We start from the raw sequence: 13,855 nt of genomic DNA, 5'->3' as shown, positions 1-13,855 counted from the left end.
ATAAAGAATAATATTGTAACTATTGTTGTATAAATTAAAGTGTTCTCATTCTTTATCAAGAGTGCTATTTTAAGAGACCTTCCTCTGTAGGTGGTAAATAAACCTCTTTCGGTTTTATAAGACACACTTGATTAAAAATGGTTTTTAATTCAAAGAAGCTTTGAACTAATTTAAATTTTTCTAGATAATACAACGGGTTTATGCTAATTTTACAGAAGCTGGTCAGGTCTTCCGTACAATTCTTTTTATTTCTTACAGATCCCTAAAACAAACAAACAAACAAACAAAAAAACCCCTGCTTTACTCTCTAAGAGTTTGCAGATAAGCCTTCCAGTGATCTACTCTTTTTTACAAGCAAATGAGGTCACTCAAGGAGAATTCCAAAGAACCAAAGAACCTTTTCTTCACTTTTGGTTTCTTAAAATAGATTATCCTATTGATAGCTTTCTAAGAGGAAAACTAATAATATAAATGTAGTAATTATAACTTGATGGTTTCTAAATGTCACCTACAATATCAGTGACGTCTTGCCACATACGCACATGCCCATAGTCAGTCTTTTTGATATTTCCTACAGCAACTATTTCACATTTTTATTCTGCACATTCTCCTTATTCAACTTGGTCCAGAGCAAATAGAGCAAATATAGTGCTCAGCCTTTAACTTACCTCAGAGCCCTAAGATCAAATTTACCTATAACTGAATCCTTCCTTACATTCCTCTTGCCTCAACCTTCTTATCTAATTTTTCTTTTGTTTCTCTCTTCACTTCCAGATTTTTTTTAAATACCAACAACAGAAAAAAGCAATTAAAAACTCTGTGATTCTTCAAATCAAATCACACCATAATCACAGCCTTTGACTTCCTCTCCAAAGTATATTTCTGCTGAAGTCATCCATGCAATGGCTCATCACCAGTTTTCATTTTATCTGACCTACTGTTAGCTTCTGACAGTGCTACTCACCCACTCTATCTGTGAAACCCTCCTCTCTCTTGCAGGTCATGAATTTACTCTTCTCTGTTCTTCCCCAGTTAGGAATATACTAACTACTCCCCTTAGGATACTTAACAGATCTCTCTTCTTCTGTACACTTAATAACTTTTAGTGCTCTTATTCACTGGCCAACCTCTTGCTCCGATTCCTTTCCTGAATGTAATCATCTTCACAATCATCTATTCTTATGATTTCCAGGCTATGGATGATTGCCTTGTCTATACACTCCCTGTGTTCTGAGATACATTACCATCTGTGTATCTCATAGACAGCTTAAAATTGACATGACTCCATCTAAATTAATTAGCTTCAACGTCTAAGTTCCACTCCTCCTATACTCACTGTCTTTCTTAATGATATCTTCATCTTCTTAATTTTACAAATAAGAAATACTAGAGTCAACCTTAGCTGCTTTTTTTTCCCTCCTCATTCTTCACTACCTGTCTCACAATGAAATCCATTATGTGTCATACTATTTTATCAATTAAATACATTTTGGGATATAGCTTAAAATTGTCATCTAGGCATTGCATAGACATAGAGTTCAATTTAGATTTTAAAACATGTAGTCAAGAAAAAAACAAAAGAATTAGAAACATAAACTTTGAAGAAAATTTCATGATGCATTTGTTCTTGTCTTTTAAAGAATTAACATGTGATTAAATAAAAATATTTTATTAATCAGTCACTTACTTTATGATCCTGTATTAAATTATAAAGCCATATAGTTAAAAAGAATATATACATTAGAATTTATTTTCAATTCATTTCTTTTTCATTATTTATGCTGGACTCTTTTTTTTTAGTTCAAATTTTCATCATAATGTACCAAACCTTCTAAGTTTTCTCCCTTGCCTAAGAATATCCCCTCTCTGTTTTTCCCCCCTGCCTTTTGTTGTCATTTCATCCAGGCTTATCTTTCTAAAAGTCAGAATTGCATAATCAACTACATTATACAGAAACTACTCACATGTGCAAAGAAAATCGAGCTTTTCCATTTGATCTATAACTGATTCAGTCTTATAAGCCCTTTTACTTAATATGTACTAAGAAAAAACACTTTTAATTCAGTTTTAAAAATTAATTTTATAATAATTTAAGTAGTGTATTTTACATATTCATTCATTTGGGAAAACATGATTAGTCTCTTAAATTTTAGTTATGCAAATCCTACCACCTTCTGTCCACCCTGCCTCAGATAGGTGTTTCAGAATATGGAGGCAGCTAGGGTTTAGCTCACCAATGGTTTCTGCTGTGGTGATTCTAATGACTCCTTTCTGGTCTCTCACAGCTTCTCCAGGTACTGCTGGTGCTTCCCAAATGGCTCAGTTTCACCTTAGCTGACTTACATTGTACATTTCTCAGGGTGTCTTCCATGTCCTTCTGATTCCTCAACTCCTCTGATTGCTATGCAGTCTTGACTTTGGGGTAGAATTTCCCTTTGAAACAGTAGCCATCAGGAAGGTCAACTAACCTTGACCTCAACTACCTTCTTGGTCTCCTCTATGGAGCAACTGGAGGCTCTGCACACTATCCTCTGAGCACTGAGACAGTCAGTGAGACAGTCAGGAAAATCAAAACCAGGTTCCAACTAACCATGATGAATGCACCACTGTACTCTGATGGGGCCATCCTCCACGTTGGAAAGGGGGAACCGCCTAGAAGATGATTACCTTCTAAAGTGTCATATGTAAGTGGTAGACAGTAACCCCTGTCCTTAGCTGTTCTCATGGAATCCTGGAGCCTGAAGCAATTTATAGGGTTTTTTTTTTCCTCCCGAAAGTGTGAGGGACACATTCTGAGCACCTTGCTCTTCTGCTTCTCTCTCCTTTATTTTTAACACAAACCCCCATATTGGAAGGCTAGCTATTCTATTTTCTACTTCCTGCCTGATCAGGTCTTCCTTTATCTAAAAGTTTCTTATCAAGTTTGCCAGTTCAAATCATTATTTGATAAAAAAAAAGATAATGAAATTTAGCCTACTCATTTTTTTTTTTATTAAACAAGATAATAACCTTGTCTTCTTTGAAATAATAAATTTCAAGGTTTGGTGGAGGTGAAAGCCAGCAAAAGAATGTTCTTTAAGGGCTGTAGTGAAGCCCTGACAGCTGATATTTCTTTATTGTAATGCAGATGAAGGACTTCAGCTTTGATTGCCCTGCCTTCCACTTCCAGGATCTCTCTCTACGAAAACAGTTGCCAGCCACTTGGTTAGGTAAAGAGCCCCCTCTGGACACTCCGTCTCCAATGTTCCTTTGTTTTAGAGATCTTGGTTGGTTTCAATAACTGACCCTTTGGGTCCCTTGCTTGTCTCTTCCTTTGTTTTAAATTCTCACTCTTATGTTTTAAATTCACATATGGAGAGTGAGGCCCTGAAACCTAGGCTTCCCAACCTCAGCTCCAGCAAAAGCAGAACCCCAGGCTTGTGTTTGTTCTCTTTTTCTCTACCTGTGACCTTGCTGTAGCCTCAGGTGTGTTTTGTACCCTCCAGGACCTGTAAGTAATAAAACTTTTTTTCCAAGGTTTCCTGGTGGTTATTGCTGAAGGTGTCCTGCAATCACAAGAAACACAAAGTTGATCCAGCCCCAGCACTGATTATCTGTAGGCTGAGACCCGCACAAAACAAAAGAAGTAAAAGATCAAGTTAATGTTTTCAAATTATCCTCTTCATAACACTTTATTAATAAAATTTGATTATTTTTTTACCCATATGTTACAGCAGGGTTTAAGAACCTATGACCCATTTCCTATTTTTGTAAATAAAGTTTTATTAGAGCAGAACTACATTCATTCATTTACATACAGCTGGTCTTCAAATACTGCTGTGTCTTCATAATGGTGATGACAAAAATAAAATCAATTCCCAGCAGAGGCCATGGTCTCTGGGGAGTTTGTACGTTCTCCCCATGTCTGCATGGATTCTCTCTGGGTTCTCAGGATTCTTCCCACATCTCAAAGAAATGCACTTTAGTTGAATGGGTGTGTCTCCATTGTCCCAGCCTGAGTGTGTCTGAGCAAACCCTGTGAGCCCAGGGCGTCTTGTCTAGGGTTGTGTCATACCTTTGTTAGGTAGGACAGATAGCTCCTAGAGTGGGGAAGGGAACCTGTGGGAACAGGACGGAAAGGTTATCTTGCCCACAAAACAAGGAACTCAGCAGTCCCGAGAAGTGCAAAAACAAGATCACACCAGGGCCCAATGGCTATGGAAAAAGCTCAGAATGCAGAAGTGGGAATCTTGAAACCCTGTGTGCCAGTCCTCATAATAGGGAAGGGAAACCTTGACATGGTGGCAAAAGAGCATGTTACCCTTCAAGTCCCCAGCAGGCTAGCAACAGTGCTCAGCCTAGCTGAGTTGCCCACTTGTGCTTTATGCCAAGTGCATTTCTTTAAATAAACTACTTGCTTTGCTTAATTACAGTGCTGTGTCTCCCACCTGAATTCTCTCTCATGGAATAGGACAAGAACCAGGGCTGGGGAAGCTCATGAACTTGAGTCTTCTCTGGGGACTTCATAACCTGTCAGGATAAGTTCCAGTTGCCCATGACCCTGAACTGGAATCAGCAAGTTGGAAAAATCACCTTCTTTGCTTTTATTAATCTTTGTTAAATGTATGTATAGATCACATTCATTTCAATGTGTAATATTAGATGGGTTTTGGAACTTTATTTATAAGTTTGGTGATATTTTTGTGACCAGAACTTTGCCACAGGAACTTAACTCTTGTGTATATAAATTAATGCATTATAAAATTGGTTTCCTTATATGTTGTTTCACTTAAAGTCACAATTTCCAAAACCTATCAACAACATTAAGTGAGCACTTACTGTATTGTATTTGGCTATTTCACACCACAGTGGTAGAACTGAGTACTTGTAACCAAGGTCATATGTCCCACAAAGCTTAAAATATTTATTATTTGTCCTTCACAAAGGCTAGGAATCCATGTTTTTTGTAGCCTGGCTCCAGATGATCAATTCAGAAACATTTCTTGCTCACATCCTTAATAAACCCTCATATAAAAAGCAATCTACAGTTTTTGTTTCATTTTGTTTCAACAGACCATGTTCCTTTATCTCAGGATAATAATTTTGTTTTGTTTTAATTACAGTTTTGACCCAAAATATCCTTCACTATCTTCCATGCTTATGCTCTGAAATCTATTCACACATCAGTGGCCATTGCAAAGTTTTCTCCGTGACTTCCAGATATGGTTAGTTGTTCCTTCTGCTGTGCTTATTTTCCCATTAGGGAAATTTAAGGTTTTTCACAATATTTCATCATTTCAAAATAATTTATCTTCCTTTATACTATGACTTCCTGTTAAATAGAGACTTAGTCTACTTTACCAATTCTTGGTAGGACCTTGCCCATGCAACACAAAATAATCTTCTATTTAATTAATTATTTAATAATAATAGTGACATAATAATAACCTATAATTTAGTTTATTAGTTACAACAATGGCTATGTTTATTTGCTTAAAATTGTGCCAATAAACTAATCCACTTAACAAGTATGAATAAAATGTTTCTCATATGTCAGGCATTGCAGTAAGTGGTGGAGATCTAATGAAAATGCGGGTTCTTAGGAAAACGTTGGCCTTAAGCTTTAACAAGCATCAGCAATATTATTTTGGATTCTCAATTTTTACTTACAACAAATCGCTTCTATAGCATGACTCCTTGCTCAGTTATATAATTTAATCTCCAAACCTAAATAATCTCCAAACCTAGAGTAGAATTTATTTATGATGACATCCAAATACATGCAAAGATTAAATTATTATATGGTAAAAATGAATATCGCCATGATTAGTACTTAATTTAACTGATATGTACCTGTATGCCAATCTCTCCATGGATATTCTGTACCTGTTCTAGGTATTTCGTACAATAGAATGTGCACCAGTACCATCTTGTAAGAGGGGGAATGTCTGGCCACATTGCTGGGCAGTGGGGGAGACTTCACCTTGGAGGCGGAACTCCGATCACTCCGGAAAGGCTGAACTCCCCCAGGGAAGGGAGGGGCCACAGGCGAGGCTGCAGCCTCAGGCAACGGTAAAAAAGCTAGCGCGCTCAGTGTGCATCTCCCTGGCAACCAAGCAAAGCACTGTGACTCAGCAGGAGGCGGGGCAAAGAGACTGTACCGCAGGATAGCCTGCGCTCCCTTGACCGCCCCCTGAGAGGGGTTGCGAAGTGCTGGAGGCAGCCTGGGATCAAAACCGAAGCTGGGGTATTCTTCCGTGTCCCTGTAGATAAGTAAACAACTAACGCAGCTTGTGGCACCGCTTGCACAGGCTGTGGGGGCTGGATGCTCTGCCGTGGGGCGAGAAGCGTGTGCCCCTTTGCGCAGCTGGGAAACTCCTATCCCCTTCTCGATCGTCTTGGTCGGAGGAGGGACGAAGACACTGAGTGGGCTGGTGCTCAAGGGAGACAATGGCCTGGAATTGGTTGGGATTTGGACACTCCCACCTCACGAGGGATTTGGGGGGAAAAGATTTAAAACGGTGGGAGCACAGAAACTCACTCTCTTCTTTGCCCCCATGGGGGTGGGGCGTAGAATGTTCCTGGGACCCGCTGGATGCTGGGCCATGCTCAGGGGACGCTGGGCCCTGCTCATGGCTCTTGTCTTGCCCTGCTCACATGGTGGAGTAGGCTTGCACCATGCCAGCAGCCATGTGGCAGGATGCTACTTCCCTGCGTCCCACAGTGCTTGAGTCCTGGACTACTTCCATTCTCTTACCCTGAGAGCAGCACACAGGTGTGCAGGCGGGGAAAGCTCCTTGAATTCAGGGGCACAAGCAACCTTGGGCCCTGGGTCCGGTGGAAGGGAGCTGTATCACAACTGCTGCAGAGATCTGAGAGTGTGCCGGAAAGAGGGAGAAAGCTGCTGCAGGGAAATGGAAACCGGGAGAGGGGGAGAGAGATAGAGAGACAGAGACACAGAGAGAGACAGAAACTCTAGAGATGGAGAGATGGACACCCATCTGTGTAGAGGCCTTGGGCGCCGAGAAGGACGGATAAGCATGAGGGAGACCTCTGGGCATGGCTTTGCCTGACACTGTGTTTGGCAACAAAGGGATTTCCGTGTTTTTGTAGAAGAGAATGGCTTGCTGCACGGGAGATATCAGCTCCCCCAAGTTGGGCACCCTGTTATTAAAGACCTTTTTCCTTCCCCACCAATATCGGTTTTATGGTTGTGGGTGGCGGCAGGCAGCCAAATCCCAAATTGTCCTATAACTTTCTTCCTGGTGTTACTTTACAGTTTAAGAAAAATCTATTAATAGAGGAGAAGGTAAAAAGTAAAAACTTTTATATCTTTCAATAGGCAGGTTATGTTATAATTTGAATTTTCTTGACCAATCACATTGTGTTCTTTTAATAACTATATTCATTACCTTTTTTAAATTTAATTTTACATTCTCACAAGAACAACAGTATTCTTAAAGATACTTTCTTAAATTAAGGTACTTTATTGATTAATACAATATATTTTTATATTGGAATGAAAGAGTTGTCCTCTTCCTAATTCTCATGATTAAACATATTTCTACATTCTTTTGACATGAAGTTTTAAAATAATTAAAAAATACCTTTGGTGAAATATAATTACAAGTTCCTCTTTAATGATTTTGTTCTCAGTTCTCTATTCTTCATGAAATTCATAAGAATACTTGAGAAAAGCCAAGTTTAAAAATATCAATGAAAGCAGTTTGAGAAATTAACTCTATTTTAATTAATGTTACTCAAATAATATTAATTACACAAACCTTCCCTGTTTAAGTGTTGTGCTGTTCTAAAAAAATTGAGTTTTGATAATCGGGTCATTGTTTTACAGAAGTATATATTTTTTTTCCTGAATGTAGTTATTGAATGTCTACCATCTGCCAACATTGCAACCTGTCTGGGAGACTTAAAGATAAAATGATAGCCTGGAGAGGTGCACTAAACGGAGCAGAAATAGACACCCACATTGTGATAAGTCTCCTTACAAACATGGAATTGCTTTCATGTTTCAGTGAGACATTGAGTTTTGTCACTAAAAAGTACTAGTGGTTGAAAATCTTCCTTATGGCTGTATCATAGAAATCTACCAGTGATCTTTTCCGAAACCTTTCTTAATGTTAATTACTACAACTGAGTCATCAACAAACAAATGCTCAATTCTACTCTAAGGACAATTCCCTGCAAGGTAATTCTACTAGTACTAATGTTGTCTTTTAGAATGTTACTTACTACCTAACTGGCATAGCCAAATTTGAATACTAATGATAGACATTAATTCAACACTTGGTATATGGCTAATATATAATTAAATTTTCAAATGTCTCTGAGGTATGCAAAATTTCTAACCTTGTTTTATGAATGTTAATTTGCCTGAAGATCCATGGCTCATAAGTACCAGCACAGGGGCTGGACCCATGTCTCTGCCACTGATATGCTTCGTACCAATAGCACTAAGTCCTAAATTATAGAGGACCTGTACAGAGAGTTCATAGCATATATTTCGTGAAACTAATTCATTTAGTAGTGGCATATCATGTACGAATGATGCAAAAGTAAATATGATCTCTACCCACAAAAGATCTACATTTTAATTGGAGAGGTAGGGGGCAGAGGTAGCCCTATAAATAGAATAAGCCAGTCTACCTGTGTAATAATAATAAGGTTGTTAGGTAAACAGTAAGAAATAATTATATATACATAGTCTAGACATAAACCAGAATAGGAGCAATTTTAGTTTTAAATACCAAAATGTAAAGAGAGTAATGTATACTGTGTCAAAGTTTTAAATATTGGCAACGATTGAACATAGTAGGTTAGTGACTAGACAAACAGAAAGATGGGAATATGAAATGTAGAGATATTGGATATTAACCAAGTAAGTGTTAAGGGTCAGTAGAAAACACTGAGATCTGGAAAGCGGCATAAAAATAAACAAAAAGAATCAAGCTGCTAACACATTTTTAAAAGAGCCTTGTTAACCTAGCAGTGCTTGCTCATTTTGGGGTATAAAAGCTCTGCTTGGCAAGTACTATATGTTTGAGGGAACAAGTATAAGATTTGTTCTGTAATACTTTTTAAAAGTTTTTAATGATAATCTAATACATTTAAAGTGATATGTTTTCAATTTTATTTTTCTGGTGTGCAGAAAGATACTTTTGTGAAAATTCGTGAGGTTACAGTTAATGAGTATGTAAAAGAGTGATTCCAAGTATTTGGTTTAAAGAAATTTGGGGGAAGAAAATATGCTTAGCACAAGTCATAAATTTCCACATAGCAATACATGTTACAAATTGCTATATAACTTCAAATTAAGAACTATGTTTGGTATGAATTAACTACTTTTATTGCCTACCCATTTCATCTTCAGAGCATCCCTGTATCATTTTATATATTTATTTTATATACATTTGTATATATATGTACATAAATTATATATATATATACATAATTCTGGATATATATATATATATATATATATATACCCAGAATTATGTTTCATTCTATGAATGATTCAGAGTCTGTAGAAAAGAATTTTGTCCTGACAAAGCTTTTATTTTTCTTGGATTGTCAATCATCACTAAAATAAAAATATATACATATTTATACCTTTCTGATATTTAAACTTAAAATCAGAAAGGAGAATTTTAACAGCAATCAAGAAACAGAAGATTAATCTTACCTTTTATGAACTGTATGCTTGTGTCCCCCTCAAATTCATATGTTAAAGCCATAACCCCTAGTTGGAAGTATTTGGAGGAAAGTCTTTTGGAAGGTGATTAGGTTTAAATGAGGTCATGAGGATGGGATTCTCAGGATGGCGTTAGTGTCCTTAAGATAAAAGGAACCCCTTTTCCTTTTTGCCTGATCCCTCCCCCTTCCAGCAGCAGTCATCCTGCCCTCTATCTGTCAGTCTCTATTCTGCTTGTTATTTTGGTTTGTTCATTAGCTTCCACATGAGTGAAATCATATGGTCTCTGTCTTTCTCTGACTGGCTTATTTCACTTAGCACAGTGTGGTGATTGCAGTGGGGAGCAGGGCATAAGGAGCCAAATGGTAATGGAAAAAATACAATAAAAATTTTTAAAAGAAGATAAGAGGAAGAGATAGGAGCTTATTCTCCCTGCCAAGTGAAAACACAGCAAGATATTAATATCTGTAAGCCAGAAAGACATTTCTCACCAGAACCCAACAATGTTGGCATCCTTACTCTCAGACTTCTTGCCTCGAGAACTTATTTTTCAGTGACTTATCCTTGCTTTAATATTTTTGTCTTTTTCTGCTTTTGAAATGAGCCCTCAATTACAAAATATCAAACTACACTAAAAAATGCCAGCCACTGGCACGTTATGGAGAAGCCCACAAATAAGGACAGATACCAGCAGCAGGTGGCAAGAGGTGGGAAGTGATTGAAGCAATGGTTAGCAAACTTTCACAGGAAGCTAAAACTGTCCAATAGGTTGTGCCCTAATTTAGCACAGGTTACACTAGTCACTACCTTGGTGGGTGGCCTCAGTGTGTTTGGGTTCAGATTCTACACAGCAATACAATTTCTCCCAGTTAAGAATTCTTGGCTTGCACCGATCACAGGGTGGCCAGAGGGCACCTGACCAGTCTATTAGGTTTTTTTTTTTTTAATGCTGTTGTAGACTTGATGGATGTATTGAGAGACTTCAGGATCTTTATACTTCAGTGATGGCATATAATTGGGTTTTCCTGGCTGGATACATAGCTCAGCCAAGATCCAAAATGCCTTTGGTGAGCTTCAGAGGTTGGTACACCTGCCTTTCCACATTTCTCTTGGCAATAGTATGAACATTGTTGTTTTGCAATTTGCTGGAAACTGTGTCAGCACTTGAATGGCATTCCTTGATCTAAAATTAAAATTCATTTTCATTGGGAATATCCTTCCATGTTGCAAGGAAGACCTGGCGCTCCATTTTGCCATCTTCTACAAAAAGCACATTGAGTGGGTGAGGCAGCTGAAGTAGAAGGCATCAGTATTGCTTTTCATAGCCACCTGCAGGTTATTCAGAGTCCCATCATCATGACTGGGCCCAGGGTGTTGAGAGGCAGGGAGACATCAATACTCTGGTTTGGCATCAGTGGTGTGTGGGTGGCCAGAGGAGTGCTGGGGATGATACCAAGGCTATTCTTGTTAAATTGGATAGCAAAGTCCATCATGTGCTGCAGAGCTTTGTTGGTGAAGTTCATTTCCATGTAGATGTGCCTCTGACAATGAGTAAATGTTCTGGAAATTTCCAAGGCTTTAGCCTAATTTACTTCAGGCAGCCAGCCAGCCTTAGGAGCCACATATCCACCATGTGCCATGCTTATCCTTGTAGAGAGTTCAAATAGATCATTCAGACAACTGCTGACCACAGCTGGAGTGGGTGAAGGAGCAAAGGTTGCAGGCACTGATGATGGGGTGAAGGACTGTTCCACCAGCTTATCTAGTCCTCCTCCCAAGATATCCACTGCTCCCACCTGCATGGAAGTTACCTGTGGCAAACTGACTGGGGGACTAAGGTCAAGGTTTAAAAGGTTTCCCAGAATGTCACCTTGAGAGGGCAAAACCTGAGGCCGCTCCAGATTGGCAACAGTGGTTGTGCCAACAGGGCTGTCACCGGTATCGATGCTCTCATGATGTATTGGCAGTGTTTGCAATGGATTCCAGGACTTCCTTCCACAAATACATTGGGAGGTTTGTGGTACACAGATGCCAAAGAACCAATGTGGTAGATTAGCTCATCCAGCAGCATTGGCACAATTAGATCTGTTCCTCAGAGATCAGTGGCTTCTCAGACAAGACGACTTCTTTGGCTGTGACAGGGTCCATTGAGAGAAGCCGCTAATAAATATATCCCCTATTTCAAAGGCTGGATTATCAGAATCCTGTGTTGTCAAGCTCAAGACCTGCTGCACCAGCTCCTGTTTCCAGTGGTTTCTTGAGAAATAGCTTCACTGTGGCGGTAAGCAGAGTGAGCTGCACCTGAGTGCTTTTATCCTGAAAACCCTCCAGGCAGCTCTCCAGTAACTCATCTGCATTGTCAATTCATTCAGCAGCATCTTCCACAATCCTAACCATAGCTGCTCCAGCATCCGGCTCATGCAGCAAGTCTAAGTTCTCACACAGAGTAGCAATGATACTTTCACACTTGCTGGGGGACTTGCAGAAGATGTCCCTGATGACAACAATTGCTTCTTGGATCACATAACTTACTTTGGTCTGGATGAGATCAGGCAATGTGCTTACACAACATTCTGCAGATTGCTCCACCTTGGCACCATCCAATGACCCACACAGCTTTGTGAACAAAGTCAGCATCAACCTCTGTGCCATATTTGTTCAGTTCAGCCAGAACCTGAGCAATATTGCTTTGGGATGCTAAACAGACCATGATGTCTAACTTCTCTAGTTTAAACTAGATGTTAAACTAGAAGGATCATTATAAGTCACAAAAAAGACTTTGGTTTCCTGCTTTAAGATTTCAGGCCTTCTCTGGACAATTAGGCTGATAGTCCTCAGGGCAATGCACTGCATCTCTGGCCCCAGACAGCAAAGTGATGAGTGGAGGAGCCACCTTCTTCAGCAGCATGTTGTGGTAGACAGAGTCCTTGGGGAATTTCATTAGGACTTTTACTGCTGAAAGCACCACTGCTGAGTTGGCACGATACAGCCAGGGAGTCACCCGCTCACAGATGGCTCTGAGCCTCTCAAATCATCTTTAGGATTATAATTGGACAGGCAGTCCAGGATGAAAATCTGGCCCCATTCAATGCACTCCTTCAGCGCTGTCAGCAACTTATTAATGTTCTGTGGGTTCGGATCGAGTAAGTTGCTGTTTGGGTGAGATTCACTGATTTCAGATAACGCTGTACAGCAGTAGCCACCACCATTGGATTTGAATCTGCTAAGAGATCCTGCAGAGCATCCAGAAATCCCTCATCTTTCACCCATGTGGGCATTAATATCGCAGAGTTTTGCCTCGCAGACTGATGCTGTTTTCCGAACATAGGGATCTTCATCCTTCCAGAACTTGTGGAGCAATTCATAGAGATATTCTGTAATCTTGTCCACGGGATGCACCCTATGGTTCTGACTACCAAGGACTGAAACAGAGGATTGAGATCTTCACAGTCTTTCACAAAGCTGTGGGCAGCCATGATGGCCATGTCTGGCTGCCTCTTGGCATAGTTCATTAGGCAGAGGTACAAAAACTTCTTTAGTTGCAGTCTGTCAGCCTGAATACAGTTCACTACATCTGGGAGAGAGCTAACATCCTTCTCCACAGTCAGAAGCAATCACTTTCTTCACAGTCTCCTTTCCCTTTTTTTTTTCTTTTCATTGTTGAGTTCAGTCTTTAATTCAAAGATTTCTCCTTTTATTGGTTGTGAAGTACTTGGAGTCAATCATGGTGTTGGCTCTTTAATATGAACCAAGATAGCAATGTAAAAACTACTAGGTAAGGCAAATGAGTAAAAAATTCCTGTCGTAGCCTCCAGAATTTTGAGGAATCAGTTTCTGTTGTTTAAGCTGCCCACTGTATGGTATTTTGTCACAGAAGTCTGAACAGACTGAAACTTTACCCTGCTGCTGGTCTTCAAATTTGCTTTCTCGGCTTGAATACTTCCCCACTTCACTCACGCTGAGAAGGCACATAACTTATTCTCTCTAATAACAATATGAAAACTAAATTATATAAAATAAGACTTTATGGTAACATCCAAAATAAGGAGATACTTTGGGGGGTATTACAAAGTAGAGAAGTATAAGTCTGCTTTTTTGCTACTAATGAAATTGAAGAAAATATATTCTGTGGTAAAAAGAAAATAGAGGTAAAAATATAATAAGAAT

The 13,855-nt window shown here is 39.2% G+C and overlaps 1 pseudogene; it reads right to left on the bottom strand.

The window, feature by feature from the left end:
• Positions 1-10,559: 10,559 nt before the first annotated feature.
• Positions 10,560-13,414, bottom strand: LOC112311380 (AP-2 complex subunit beta pseudogene; annotated as a pseudogene).
• Positions 13,415-13,855: the final 441 nt, after the last annotated feature.

Source organism: Desmodus rotundus, chromosome 13 (assembly GCF_022682495.2).
Source record: "Desmodus rotundus isolate HL8 chromosome 13, HLdesRot8A.1, whole genome shotgun sequence".
In the NCBI taxonomy this organism is placed as follows: Eukaryota; Metazoa; Chordata; class Mammalia; order Chiroptera; family Phyllostomidae; genus Desmodus; species Desmodus rotundus.
The sequence above is the reverse complement of the archived record's forward strand: the minus strand, read 5'-3'. Positions and strand labels throughout refer to the sequence as shown.